Source organism: Colletes gigas, unplaced genomic scaffold (assembly GCF_013123115.1).
Source record: "Colletes gigas isolate AHSC1104 unplaced genomic scaffold, ASM1312311v1 Colletes_gigas_Sc00013, whole genome shotgun sequence".
Taxonomy (NCBI): domain Eukaryota; kingdom Metazoa; phylum Arthropoda; class Insecta; order Hymenoptera; family Colletidae; genus Colletes; species Colletes gigas.
This window is the reverse complement of record NW_025106642.1, coordinates 5,787,971-5,802,864: the sequence shown is the minus strand read 5'-3', so window position 1 is coordinate 5,802,864 and position 14,894 is coordinate 5,787,971.

The window sequence follows — 14,894 nt, the reverse complement described above, 5'->3', positions numbered from 1 at the left end:
GATTCAAATTATATTCGTAAAATTCACTCTCAGTATAGTCATTTTCTTCCACGTACTTTCTTGCAAGGTCCAGTACGTTTTCATATCTCGCAATTTTTAGCAATAACGAGCCGAAGATTGATCATCGGAATCGATGCTTCCATTTTAATATCTAATATTTTTATTATGTCGTCTCCTACACATACATATTGCAGGGTAGGGTATACATTGCGAGTCTGATGCAATCATTTTCTACATTCCCTTCAACATATTCAATCTCCACTTCAGCATTGGATTTATTATAATTATTCTTCATTTTCCACAGGTTTTATTTTAAATTTCAATTTAGATCCCACCTAAGTTATCGGTTCTAAACCCTTTTAATACCGTCTTCTTTGGTACTGAATTATGCTTTGTGGCACTCAAAGCTTCGCCATCGTTTTTTTAATTTTGTGGTTCGAGTGGTAAAGGCCAAACAGCTATGCAAAGACAATTTTGTCCTCCTTCCTCGATAGTTTGATCGCCGGTCTGGTTGAATTCGTTCCCGCGGAGAAAGTGGAATTACGTCAGTACGCATTCAGCCGTAAAAAAGAGGACCGTCGTCCCCCGTTGCGGAAGAACAGCGTATCGGGTGCTTTTCTTCGGCCGTGTGCATTTGCTCGGCCGTGGTCATTTACACCTTCTTCGCGTGTTCCTTGCACGCCATAACATTTCCGCGCGCCACGATATCATCTCCTTTCCTCTGTTCGCCTTGCACGTTCTTTAAAGTTCGCCTGTACTTCCTGATCTTAAATACTTAAGGAAATGGCGATTTGATCGTGCGGCCGGGTTTCTTCTTTCCACCGGTTCTCTTCAAACCGTCGAGTCTATCGGATAAAGCGCGAATACGATCTTCGTGCACGCGGAAGATCCTTATCGTGGTCGAAAAGATTTAATGCCGCTTTTCCGTCCACGGTTTACTGATTGGATAGCTTCCAAGGCCATTTCCAGTGTCTTCGACCAGCCCTGACATTCCAATAATTTAACTACGAACGATCGTCATTTATTAATATTCTTGTGGAAAACTCTTCACTTATTGCCTAAGGTTCTCTTAGCGATTTTTTGTTTCCTATACGGTCCCAAATTTACTTCCATTTCCTTTTCATATTAACGCTAGAACTACCGACAATTATGGTGTATTTATTTAGATACTTGAATAAATGTGTAAAGCAATGGAAATAAATGTTTATTCACTCTCTGATAGACCCACGGTTGCAAAAATCCAGTCGAGTAAATTTTGTAACAATTTCTATTAGAAATTACGAATATTTTGACTGCTTTGATAGTTCTTTTGTTAAGAAATAGGAATAATTTGCAGGGTGCAATGGATACAAGATATAACAGGCTCGAAAGGAACCTTCCAATAATTTTGAAATGATTTCTTGTGAAAGTTATTGGTCTATCGTTTGGTTTAGTTCTCTTGAGTCTTCGTGCATTATCTTTATCGTTGAGTAATTGGTTTATTTTACATCTTTGTTGTAGACTTTCATGACGAACCATGGAGCAGCCATATTTCTCTAAAAGCTTCCATTATAAAATTGAGATCTAGGCGAGAATATCCAGTCAAAAACCACTGGTTTTACGAATAACGTGGTTCCAGCGTTAGACGGAGCCAGTGATGCGGTCCATCACTGGTCGGACGTCCACCAAATTTCTCTCGACTCGTAGCGTCCCTGAGTCTCTTCTCTTCCGATTAATCATTTTATAGTCGTCACGTGAATTTATTCAATTGGAGAATAACGGTGGAAATTGATTCTCGAAATACTGTTTTATCAGGCAAAATGCAAAATATTGACAATTTAATCCTCGAGCACACGCGCTCAAATATTTGGAGACACAACTGGGTCTGAGAGATCCACGACATTTTCAAGTGTCTTTTTTTTATCGATACATCAAAGATTTAAGAATAACACTGTGTGAATTAAATTGTCGGGTGTGTACAGTAAAGATATTTATTAAAAAGTAAAAAATAAAAATCAACATTTTTACAGTTTAATTTTCTTTTTATTGATAAGAGATAAAAGAGTTTTAACACACGAAAATGAGAAGATCATGAGTTGTGTTTCATGAAAAAAAAATATACTAAAACGACTGGTTGCAAAAACTATGATTACTTTATAGAATGAAAGTAGATGAATTTTTACATTTACGCCATGTAAAAATGATATTTTTAATAAGAAAAAACAGCAATTTGTGTGCTTGAGGGTTAAGATTCAAGGCTTACGCGGCCAGAGTTACTATACGGTTTCCCCAATAAGAACGATAAATCACATTTGTGAATCAAGCTTACAGTATACACGTAATTGTTATTTAACGTACACAAATGCAATATTGAACAGTTTAAAACACACAGATGTGTTTGAAATTGCATACCAAGTCCTACGAGATACTCTGTATTGGCGGAATAGATTGTGGTAGGACGATGTTTATAACTAGACGAAGAAACACATTAGCGATGTTATAAACACGCGAGAAAGCTTTATTAGTATATTCTCACCAATATTTCCAGAGTTTAACGATCAATTTCATGCTTTTTAAACCTCTTATTATCAAACCCGATCTGCGAAATAACATACGCCGCGTAATTAACATTAACTTATCTAAAGTAAACTTGCCATTTCGTTCGCACGTAAGAATTACGTTAACGGAATAAGAGTGGAATTACAAGCGTGACGAGCTGCAAAGCATGGCCACCGATGTGTATCTCACGGATCGGTTTAATCGATGACGTAATACTTTGCGTCGCTAATTGCAAGTGACTTCGCCAAACGGTCTACAATCAATGCCGCCGCGACATAATCGTGACTCGATGGAACATTCGTGGTCCACTTTCGAAATATAAATTCGTTCGTTAACTTTCGTTGTGTCATTACGCGTTTTCGTTCGAACCGTAAAATCCCCTCGAATCGGCCGCCATTACGATAATCGAACGTCCAGAACTTTTTCATATTTTTTCTTTTGCTTCCTTTTATTTATAATAAAACTGGTTTTTGATTATTCCTGTTCTAACCATGAATCTCTTCGAATGTGAAAATAACAGAAAACGTTTAGAAGACTGTTACTTAAATTAGGCCACGCTTCTAAAATATCGAGAATCGCGACGTTTGCGATAATTTAAATTTAATTCCAAGTGGAGAAGAGCGGGTTCAACTCGTATTTTGCCAAGTTTCGCGGTTGGTGTCCCCGCGCAGTTTTCTTCACTCCATTTCCCGTCAAAAACGCACGGTTCAAAGTTCATGGCATTTTACGCCCTACTTCCTGCGACGCCCGTACCTTCAAACCGTAACGCAATCCTCTCCCCGAAGAGAAACGCGACGAATTAGAATCCACGAGGTTTCACAAACGTCACACCCGATGTGGCGAATGACCGACTAAAGTTTCGAAGCGACGGTGCTCTTTTCCGAGAATTCCTTTTTCACCGATACGTGGAGCGCCTTTGCGAGTCACTTCCGGCCGCGGGAACGCTGAAGGTAGATTTTCCAGGTAAATTACTTGCGTGCCTGCTTGTGAAAGCCACCCAGGTCTTCGCCCTCCTCGAACTCTCCACGTCGCCATTTCGATCAATCTTCTTACCTTCCGTCGTTCCCGTCATCGTTCCGGTCTCTAATTGTCCTCGTCATCGACGATCTCCGCGACTCGTTATCGCGACTTTCATCGCTCCCCACATTCCATCGTTATTCACCAATTATTTCCTCAACGTCACGTCATCGTCGTTACTACGACCATCGATCGGACGATTCGTTCTTTTCTATCATTTCTCATATCGAGGCTGTAATTCAGCCATTTTTTAAACGTAATTACAGATAACACGGTAGTCTGGTTTGAATTCGTGTTATACAAAACAAAGAAGACCGTTAAGTTCCAAAAGTGAACGAAACTACATCTTTCTCCCGTTACAACCAACGAAAGTATATTTATTCAAAGTATCGATAATCGATCGAACGTATCGTATACCTATTAATGTTATATAATGCACCCTAGATCCTACTTTTGTTTTGCTTTATAATTACTAAGCATTTTGAGCCTCTTGTGCAGCATCGTGATTTCTATACTTCGCTTTTTCCAAAAAATGCATTCTTCTCAGACCTTACTCGCGTTTATTCGGAATTTTGGTTCGGTGTAACAAATGTTTCTGCACCCAGATCCAACCCATGTGTATCTAAATAGTAGGTGTCCTTTTAATCTCAGTTTTTATTGACACTCTGTACATCTCTATCAGTCATAATGTAACGTTCCAGCACAACATCACGCCTCGGATGAATTCTTCCCAAACAATTAACATTCTTTTCGAAGTGTTCGTGATTTACATTACTTGGAACAACTATAGCTGCAACCACTTATTATCATCACTTATATTAGGTCTAACCAACCTGCAACAAAGATACTATCATCTTAGCTCCGATGTTTGCAGTTATTTTATGATGTTAAACCTGGAATAATGACCGCCACGACGATTAATGACGATTTTCAAGATCGAATACCTAAGAAATAGCTAACTGGTCTAATATAACCATTGTCATCGTTTTAATGAGCAGTTGCAATAGGAAGAACTTAGAAGGATAAAGTTACTTTCATAATATTAACGTTTGAGTTCCATAAAAACGTTTCAAAATAGAGAGGAGATCGTAGAATTAATTAGCTTCAACCCTAATGATTCTAGATCCTTCTGTTCTGACGATCAAAATTCCTAGATTTACGACTTCTTCAAAAAAGCTAGATTCTCACTCTTTCTCCTTCTATATAATATAATTATAAATAATGTAATTTTTCTTATTACTAAATTTAACAATATGACACTTATCTAGATAGAGGTGATACATGCCCCTATTTGGCTTTATTTGCAAAAGATTGATGAAAAGAAGCAAACGTTATTGTTAAGTTTAATAATAAGAAAAATTACATTATTTATAATTATACTCCAAATGGTATAATTAAAGGTTAAAACCTACAAACCATAAACCCTAATGATTCAATGTAACTCCAAGATTTCTTCAAAAAAGCTAGATTCTCACTCTTTCTTCTTCGCTCTTCCTCATATTGCTTTCCTAATTTCTTAACCCTAATTTTCACGTTACACGTTAAGTGTAGTTAGTAAGATTTGGAGTATAATTATAAATAATGTAATTTTTCTTATTACTAATCTTAAGAATGTGACACGTATCTAGATTGAGGTAACACTTGTCTCTGTTTGGTTCTGTTTGGAAAAGATTGATGAAAAGAAGCGAACGTCCCTAGATCGTAGGGTCGTCGAAACGATCGACGACGCTCGCCCTATGTAATTATAAATAATGTAATTTTTCTTATTACTAATCCTAACAATGTGACACGTATCTAGATGGAGGTAACACTTGTCTCTATTTGGAAAGGATTGATGGAAAGAAGGGAATGTTTCTGGATCGCGGATCGTCGAAACGATCGACGACGCTCGTCCTGGCTGGCGTTCGCTTCGAGAGGGGCCCATGGCGTCGTTTCACGACGGCGGCCGTATGCCCTCCTCGCTAGGAAATAAGAAATTTTCTTGAGAGATGCGAGCCTCTGCGAGGGAGGAGGCCTAGCCAAGCGAACATAGTTAATTTAGATTGTATCGCGTGAGAAGCAGGAAATGACGAAATATCCTGAGTGCTGACTTATACACCGCCGGCACCGTGTATGCCTGGGCTCGTTCCTCGGCCGCGTTGCTCCTCGACTCCTCGACTCCTCGCGACCTCAGCCCCACCGACCGCCCGACACGCAAGGATGATACTCTTTTTTTTTTTTTTTTTTTCTTTTCCTATCCTCGCCTACACGCTGCATCTATTTTTACGTTTTTTCGCGTTGCTTCCGCGCCGCGTGGCCGTGAGAATTTTGACCGGGTCGTCCGGACCTATCTTCATTCCCGATCTGGCCTGCGACCGATCTCTCGGATAACGGATTTCGCGGACCAATTCGGCGAGTACCAGAGGTCACCGTGCGTTTCTATCGAGCCTTTGTTGCTCGATACACCTTCCGTCTACGTCTCGCTACGCGAGCACGGGTCAACGAAGAAACGATCACCTCTAAAAAACGACCACTTTTCAATGGAATCCAGGACTACCGGATAAACTTGCTCGACAAACGGTGGACGCAAGGTTCTATCTTACAGCGATAAAATCAAAGCGAACGTCAAATTTCATCTAAGACAGAATTAAAATGAGAATTTTTTCAATTTTTAGCAAATCTTTGAGAATCACTTTCTGTTGAACAGACTATAGACTCGAACAATATCTAACTCTGATGATGGGCACGTTTACGTTTGTGAACACGAGAAATGTATCTCGACGAACAATAATCAATAATGAATTGTTTTAGAGGTTTCTGTGCAAGAAGAATGATAATGCACATAATACCCGATAAACTGACGAATGTCGGAACGAACGTGGCAGAAGCGACGAATCTCAGACGACGACTCGTGAATGTTTTTGCGAACCGCCAGGCGGATATGACGCAGGAATAATTTGTCACACTCAATTGGAGACAGAGAGCATAATGAAGGCTTGGGTTCCGAGTAGGACACAATCGGTTCGGAACAGGTACGTACTTAGGTATATTAGCGTGCAAACGCGTGAACCGTGGTGCTGCCTGGGACACGCAAGGTAGAACGAAGAATCAGAAACATGGGATAAAATTTGCACGATAAATAGAAAGAGAATCAAACCTGGTCGAAGGAATGGAAAATTTTCTGGTATAGTAAATGCTAAAAATTATACCGGTACAGGTATAGTTACGCAACAAACGAGAAACATAAAAATGTTTATACGATGAAACACGTGAAAACAGAACTAAAGAAAAGTTATAGAATATTCTGTACCAAATAATAGAATAAAGAAAAAAGTCTTATGTGTGATGTAAATGTAGAATGTACTTATACAATCATAACTATAATATTAATTTGAAAATCGTTGGAAATCTAACTCATACTGTCGTAGACTCAATTGCGTTCTTATATCTATTTCAGGTTTCACGCTAGGCCTCGTTAGTTAACTACTCTTTTCCTGCTAATGATATATGTTCTATTAATGTTACATTATACATATATTTCAATTCAAGATCTTTAATCTTGAATAAACAAGAAATAATGTTAACAATCTTGAGAACTACCAATAAGACCATCAAACTTTTAAGACAATGCGAGTTTTTACTTAAAGATTTGATTTCTCTAACAGACGCGCTCGATGCATTCGAATTAATTTTGTTCGAAAATGAAAACAGCTTGACGTTAATTTAAACTCAATTTAGTAAAAAGGTTAATATTAATAATTTTGTAAAACTAATCGGTATGGAGAATACAACTGTAGGATACAAATGTAATCGTAAACGTTGCAGCTCGACCGTGTTACGTAACATTTATTCTCGCAACGATATCATTCCCCGCTCGTAAAATGTTCGTAATAATGTATCAGCAAAAAGACAAGTAAAAAAAAAGACATTTAAGATGTACTCGAGGGGTAATATACGTGCGATTACATATTTATAAATTAACCGACATAACGTACAGATGTAGATACAGTGGCTAAATGCGTGGCATAAAAGTGGGTTTTCTCCGTTCCACTCCCATGGAGCTTGGTCACCTGAGGAGTTACTATGCCCAATTAACCCTTTGAGAACCGTACGCTGCGCGGCCATTGCCACTTCCGACGTTGCAATAGTTTTCGCCGCGTAATTTTTTTCTCTTTTTTTTTTTTTTGAGTTCGCCAAAAGGCCTCGTTTCGTCGTGTTTCTATCGCGGAAAAACGAACGCCTGGTCGTTTGCAATTTAATTACATACGACTCGACGGAATATTCAATAGATGCGTTTTAAATCTTTCCTAGCAGGCGTATCTAATTAAAAAGTTTCGACACGGTGGGAGAAATTTTAAATAATTTCTTTCTAAATTTCTGTTCCGGTCGATTTCCTCTCGATTCTTACTCAAATGTTTGATTCTGTAGCATCGAGATATTAAAAGTTAATAGCTCTTGTGAAATATGGTGCGACCTACTTCTCTCGAAAAGTTTCGAAAATTTTATTCAAAATTATGCAACCGTCCGGTGATCGTATACTTAGGCACAAAAGTTGCAACGGAGACTCGACGCTGAATAAATCATTCGCTTAAGTAAATGCAAATTTTAATAATTTATCGCGGCGAGCGTCATTCGTTTATTCCTCGCATGAAAAATCACCGCCAGGCAATTCTGAAATCTAATGAATAAAGAATCCTCGCGCAGCGTTTCTCGCTGTTACGATCGAGCCATGAATCGATCTAAAGGGCACGGAACATCCGTCCAACAATTCCTGTAATTCCTTATCTTCTTAGATTGACGGAGGCTCGACGTTGCGCATGTAGGACTTGATTTTCACACGGACTATCCGGCGAGGATGTTTTGAAACATTGGAATTCATTTCTCGACAAATCGTCGTCTAATAAAACGAGGTTCCAAGAAGAGCTTTCAGGAGCGAAGCTGGAATCGTTCGAATAATTTAATCCTGGAATCGTACGCTGTTTTTCCCCAACTATCACGCGGCACGCTGGAATCTTTCAGCTTTGATACGATTATTCCGAACGCATTAAAAGTTCACTAAGATACTTTCAAGCAGTTCAACGCTTTAATGATCACACGTTTCGCGCCTGACGGATTTTTCCGACAGTTTCAGTTTTCTGGAAGCTTCGCTGTTTTTCGATACAGTTTACTAAAACACAACACGCCAGTATCGTCGTAAAAATAAAAAACAGTATCTTTATATATTTCTAATTCCGAATTTATGAGAGTATTCTTTTGAAGACGACTCGTCGATCGATTTCACGCGAACAGTTTAAAACAACTTTCTGTACTGATATTAAGAATCTGATGGTAAATTGGAACTCAAAGTAAACAAATGAAACTAAGGTAGAATGCCAGAAGAACTCAAAAGGAGGTTCTATGTTTGTTAGATCAGTTCCATTTGTCCAAAATGTCAAAAATTCTTGTAGCGTATAATTTGTTCGTTTTTAAATAGGTATAAATATGACTAGAAACTCATAAACTTGTCTTAACGATAGTGGAACCGATTACATTTGCCATGGTATGATCGTATGTAACCAGACTGTATATACGTTTGATAATAAAGGAATAGTATTCGATTATTCAAACTGTATATTACATTTGCCGAATATTTCAATTCGTAGGATGAAAAAAATTCGACAAGTGGTCGTAACCCTGTTCAGGAGGCAACAAATGGCGCCGTAACGTCGACGTTACCAGTCGCTTTAAATTCATCGTTCGGTCACGTGTTATTAACTCGCCGGGTAATTTTTTTAATTTCGCGATTAAAATCGCGTTTCTGTAAAACTATTTTAATAACGCGCGCGCGAAACGAACTTGGCTGCCCTTTCAGGAAGAAACGCCCGAGAGAAGCAAAAAGAAGAGGAGGAAGCGTAGGAGCGACTCTCAAATCCTTCACCTGTGACCCGAGGAACTCACGATGTGTGACCGTCAGCGATGAATAAATTGAAAAGTCGCGGAAATACAGCGGCAGTCGACTCCCGGTCTCGTTAAAAAGTTTCGTTCGCGGCGAATTTTTCTATAAAAACTCTCGGGCGGCTCCACGCGACACGAAACGTTGATGGAACATTTTTACGGTAAATACGAAATGTTATTGAAACACGCCCACCTTGATACATCGCAGTAACGTTTCAATAAGAAACTCTTTGTGGATGGAAGCTATATAATTTTGAACGGTTCCTTAGCAATTTCTGTTGACATTGGAATTAAAAAATATATCGTTTGAGAAACCATTTAAAGAGTCCAGATGGGAATAGCCCCGTAAGTACGAAAGAAAAAACCCGCGAAACGTATGTTTCCTCGTTATGAATTATACATCTATCAACGCCGAGGAAATAATTATTTGAATACCTCCGCGTCTCTGTATAAATTTCTGCGTTCGACCTCCCCTGCGTACACACCTTCGCAAACGCCATTATATTCGTTGCGCGCATAATCGCGTATCTTTCCCTTGATGTCAGTGAACAACGGAAAATTTACAATCTCAGTTGAAAAGCAGTTATAAGCGCTGCCATGAGCATCGATAATATTCCAGAAGCTCATTAGCGATCCAGGAACGTCTATCCCCTTCCTACGTGTAATTATCTGTTACAAGCTGGCTCCGCGTACGTACGTGGATACGTATAGCGCATAACAGCAGATCAGCGCAACGATTAAGCTCAAAAATAGTTCATGGGAACCGAGGTAAGCTAATCTCCATCGCATTAGTGTTGTTCCATACGTATAAAATGCTTTCCAAGGAGGAAGCGCCTGCACGCATCTTCGCCGCACGCGGGGTCATCACTTTCGAAAGTACCCGCCGCGGGTGCTATACAGACGCTCGGTACCCAATTCAATCGCGTTATTCTAATTCCTATCTGACCCACAAATCATCCGCGATCCACGTGAAGTCGTGCGCCCGATGAAACCAACGACCGGGTCCTGCTAAATACCCGCGCGAAAACCGACCGCGGGTCGAAGCTCGACTCGTAACGCTCGAGTTGCTTGGGAACCCGACGCGTTACGCTGCAAACTTTATGCAACCCGATTACGCGAATGAGATTCACGTTCAACAAATTATTATTCGAACGTCTTGGTGAACGCGATAAGGGGCAGGATTCGAGGAAACCTCGCCGGTGGCATCGCTGGCGATAAAAAAAAAAGAAGGAAGCTGATCGATCGTGGTCTAGCAGGTTTTAATACCGACGATTAGGGAATCAAGAATGTGTATCTGATAACGATTCGTCAATTTATTCGATGTCGATTCGAGAAGCGACAAGTAACCCTTTCGAGAATCGAAAATTTGGATTTCAAGGATTTCAGAAACCCAACGCTAGAAACTCTAAATTGAAATAGAAATGTTAAAATGATTGGACTGCTATGATTACTCTTACTAATCGATAAAAGTCGATTACTGAAGAACACTGGAGGAATCTTAACGCTTCATCGACCGATAGCCTATTAATCGACAGAACAATACAGTGAGCATTTTCACAAACGATTTAATGTTTCTGTAGGTGTAAGATGGAGCGTATATCGTAGCCTAGGATCAACAGGTAGGTAAAGCGTTAAATCGGTGAGTTTGGTAAAGGACGCTGATGGGCCTCGGGCAAGGAGTTTGGGAACACCCTGTATAGCGTCCGCGGTGCATGTACCGGTATCATTTCAGGATACGATAAGCAAGGTCGCGTGTACGGAGTCAGAATCGTGCGCTCTGTTCGGTATTTCGCGAAATTTACGATCGTTCCCGGGTATAGGTCCACCTTGGACAGATGGAGAAAAAATGGCGGTTCGCCACCGATGTCGACCTAACCTACCCCGCGTGCACACGTGGCCACGGTGTACATAGTTTTGTCATGGGCTGTGCCTCCCGACGGCGTCCTACCACCCGCAACCGACAACAGGCCAGGCCGGGGCAGAGTCTTAGGCCAGGCCAGGCCAGGCCAGCGAGGAGTCTTGTAAGAAGGGGTTAAGAAACTCTCGAACTAAAGTGCCTACACCGGAAGCAGGGGCCTTGCTTTCTGGGCTAATAACCCTACACACATCGACACGCGGCGTCTGCGTGCGCGTGTACACGCTTAGACGAGACCACGCGAGGAACAGAGATAGAGATAAAGAGAGAACCGAGCAACCAGACGGAGAAAGGGGGGAAAAAGAGGTGCAATACACGACGGGGGAACCTTGCGTTTGCACGTACAAGAGGACGCACACATTAATCGAGGCCCCTTATCAGCATGCAAAGCTAGATTTTATGTGCGATCGACTCGTGGCGAGCCTCAGGATTCGTACGCAAATCGCAATCGGCTCTGTTGCGTACGAGACCGCCGCGAACTTCCAACAAAGGAGTCAATTTCGCGCGAGACCGTCGTCCACCAGAGTTCGTCACATTTTATTCGACGATCTAGCCACACTCTGTTTAGCAAGAACTCGCAGAAAATGTAAACAAACGAACTGTACCGGACAAACGTGTGTTTTTGTTATTACTTGCTGTTCTTTCTGGATTTCTACGAGCTTCTTACCTCCTAAGATGTTTACTGTCGTAGAAATCGGGTTAATTCAAGCGACACCGAAAGCTAGTTTACGAATAAATCAAACATTTTTTTATTTTCGAATAGAATTTGTCTAATTCTGTTGCATCGCGACAACAAGTCGCACTCGTGACGCAGATTACGATCCAAACGTAACGAACACGAGTCAAACTCGTGGCGCACTGTAGCGTAAAGTGGCTGTCGTCGATGTTCAATCTCTGCGGCGGATCGACGTGTGCCAATCTTCGCAACATGCAACGTATAATTTAATTTCTGTTTTCCATATTGTGAGAAAAAATTCAGTTCTTTAACGCGTTGAGTGTCACGGTGGTCACCGGTGACCGGCACTTTAAAGTTCGTACAACGTACCGTCAGAACGCAAAGTCCAAACTGTTCGAAACGTGTAATGAACGGCCAACAAGGAGAACTGTTTAGACTCTAAAAGCTTGTAGACTCTTAACTTTACTTGTTACGTGTTTACGGTATCGAGTATCTTTACAGACTAAAGGACACTTCCTTACAACGCTCGCAGATAAGGATATTACCCAATTACAGCTGGCGACATCTACACACATTCTTCACAAATAATATTAGAGAATATTGTTTGAGAATATTAATTATTCTGAATCCATTTGTCCCGTGAAACGGAGGATCAAAAATTCATTTAAAATTGTCACAAGACGTTCCCTGAATCGATAAATTTCGTTTCTCTTCTACCAAGTTAGAAACGAGCGGCTCGAACTTGGGGGGGGGGGATGATCTAACAGATGCGCTGACGCAACCGATCGCAATTTGATGATCCGAATATCGATTGTCTGACAGATTGCCAGACACTTCGAGATCCGCGTACCTGTGGGTCAGTGAAGTATTTAAAAGTGGCGTATCTATACTATGTGCACGACGAGTAAAACACTCCAGATCATCGGCGTTGCCACCGCACAATTACCGTCGTTATCTTCATCTGTCCGTGTTTCCATGAAGTGCAAATTCTTGCGGGAATCCTTGTTACGGGCGAAAAATTAATATCTTTTTTCTCACGGGCGTTCCGCGTAAACTGGATATACGGTTAAGTCTCCAATTAAATGCAGAATTAACCCGAATACGGTATTTCTATAAACAACGCACGGAGGCAAGCTCTCGCGGCAGCGTGCGTGCTCGACCGCGAGCTACTTGATAAAACGAAATTAATTTGTAATTACGTTAACCCGGATGCGGCCCGTTCCCCACATCCCGTCGCCTCCGCAACAATGTGCAGAAATACCAAAGTTCCGCATTCGTTGCATCCAGACGACGCCAGTATAAAAATACCATCGATCTCCCTACTCTGCGATCCCCCTTGTCGAACGTTCCGCGCCACAGAAATTTCATACGATGCGTCCCTTTCTTCGAACGATGCCTTTTGCAAATGATTTTTCGGCAAAAACATGTCCAAAGTATCACGAACACTCTCAGTGTGGGCGTAACTGTTCGTTGGGCACGATTGTCTCACTAATATGTGTAACGAATAGTTGAACTTAACAGTGTTTCTCTCTCTTCTATGGATGATTGATAGGATGTAAACCATTCTCGTGCATTCTGCTTAATATACTTCTTAGTACGGAACAAAATCATCTTCAGTGACGAAGCTCGCCTTTTGGATAGCTTTGTTACCAAGCTGTCGAATTTGAAAAACCCCACAAAAAGTAAGTCTAATGTGGTTTTTCCTCTTTCTCTTCTACATAGATGATTGATACTCCTTACTGAACTTCGTACATTCTGGTTAGTATACTTCTTAATACGGAACGAAATCATCTTCAATGACGAAGCTCACTTTTTGGATGGCTTTGTTACCAAGCTGTCGACTTTGAAAAACCCCTCGTAAAGCAATTGTGTAATTGACTCATATATTTGTGACTGGTGAGCGTTATCCTTCGACGATTTCATTTTTTCATATGTAAGTTTTACTTGAGATGTGGTTCGAACAAGACGGTGTCACACGCTACGCTTCTGTTGAAACTATCGGTTTATCGAAGTCGAAGTTCAATGATAAGATTGTTTCGAGAGATGTAGCTTTCAACCAGCCATCAAGATCTTGCTGCTCGATACCATTAAACATTTCCTTTGCGAGGCCATATTAAAGTCTCTCGTTTATTCCCTGCAAAGCACAGACTCTTAACGTGAGTTACAGCTTAATCCATGTACCAGGGTCCGTTGAAAATTGTATAATATATTGTGTTTCGTGCGTAATGTCTTTTGTAGCTTTCATATTTAACTCCTTGCCATACAATTCTTGATGTCAAGTTTCATAATTATGAGGCTACTCGCTGGTCATCGAGTCTTATATGTATATTAAAATCAATACATCTTAACATTCACAAGGTATTCGTAAAACAAATCTATTCGTTTTCGTGGTCATTCCTTGTACGAGCAAATAAAATTGAATTCAAGGAGTTAATTCTAAGGCTGTTATTGCAACGGATGATCCACCTATCGAACATCGAAGCGGCTAACCCGATTATCGACTCACAGGTATCGAAGTTTGCCAGTAGTTTGAAGAAATTGATCAAGTGGTGGCGGGTCCTAAGGGAACGAAACCCTTATTCGTTATCACGTAAAACGGTAAAGTATCCCGTTTACTGCTTCCTCCGGTCTCACGTAACGAATTAAACACCTGTAGTACGTGGGATTAGAAGGTTTCGGCTGACATGCCCATATCTCCCTCTTTCCCTCTTTCTCCCACCAGGTGTTACCCTCTTTCTCCCACTTTGTGGATCTCTCTCTCTCTCTTTCGATTCCTCTCCCTTTCCCGTTCCCTCCGACCTCTTTGTCCTTTCCCCCGAGTGTTCCCCTCCGGTG